The sequence below is a fragment of the Anopheles funestus genome (genome assembly GCF_943734845.2).
Source record: "Anopheles funestus chromosome X unlocalized genomic scaffold, idAnoFuneDA-416_04 X_unloc_24, whole genome shotgun sequence".
Taxonomy (NCBI): Eukaryota; Metazoa; Arthropoda; class Insecta; order Diptera; family Culicidae; genus Anopheles; species Anopheles funestus.
The window spans coordinates 352,501-353,259 of NW_026045148.1; the positions used below are offsets into that span (position 1 = coordinate 352,501).

The window sequence follows — 759 nt, forward strand, 5'->3', positions numbered from 1 at the left end:
CACGACACTAGACGGGCTGCTCGCCATAGTGTTCTATTGTGGCACGCTCCACCCTGAAGTTTGGTTTGTTGTATATCAAGGAATTGATAGGCACTCAAGAATGTGTGCATCGGCCGGGTTTAATCGTCCGACGCGCAATATGCGTTCAACTTATCGGTGTTCATGTGTCCTGCAGTTCACATTGTGACGCGCATTTAGCTGCGGTCTTCATCGATCCATGAGCCGAGTGATCCCCTGCCTAGGGTTTTATAGTAAGGTTCCCAATGTAACACAATCCCGGTGGTACGTCCAAAGACTAACTTTCTGACTAAGTTGTCTTTATTACCCAATAGTCCCAGGCCTTGTGACTTGTGGCTCATGTCTACGCCCATGGCCACCATTCGCTAAGATAGTTTTGAAGTCACTTTGAAGGCCCAGGAACAACTCTCTTAGCACATCGGTTAACCTGACGCCGCAGTCAACTCATGTGCTTGGATCGGATCGAGCTATTGAGTATTGGGCCTGCATACTCGCTCATCCGTATCCTTTGCGTACCGCCCCATGGCCCTTGTATGTCTGCACCACAGTTCCTGTTCGTTCCGTGCCTATGGCCGGATACGTATTGCACATCGGTTAACCTGACGCCGCAGTCAACTCATGTGCTTGGATCGGATCGAGCTATTGAGTATTGGGCCTGCATACTCGCTCATCCGTATCCTTTGCGTACCGCCCCATGGCCCTTGTATGTCTGCACCACAGTTCCTGTTCGTTCCGTGCCTA

The 759-nt window shown here is 50.7% G+C and overlaps 1 non-coding gene across 1 annotated transcript; it reads right to left on the minus strand.

Annotated features, from left to right (window-relative positions):
• Nucleotides 1–88: 88 nt before the first annotated feature.
• LOC125773203 (5.8S ribosomal RNA) lies at nt 89–246 on the minus strand. The gene has a single exon (XR_007419958.1). It is a non-coding gene; the product is annotated as a 5.8S ribosomal RNA (ribosomal RNA).
• Between the last annotated feature and the right edge of the window lie 513 nt (nt 247–759).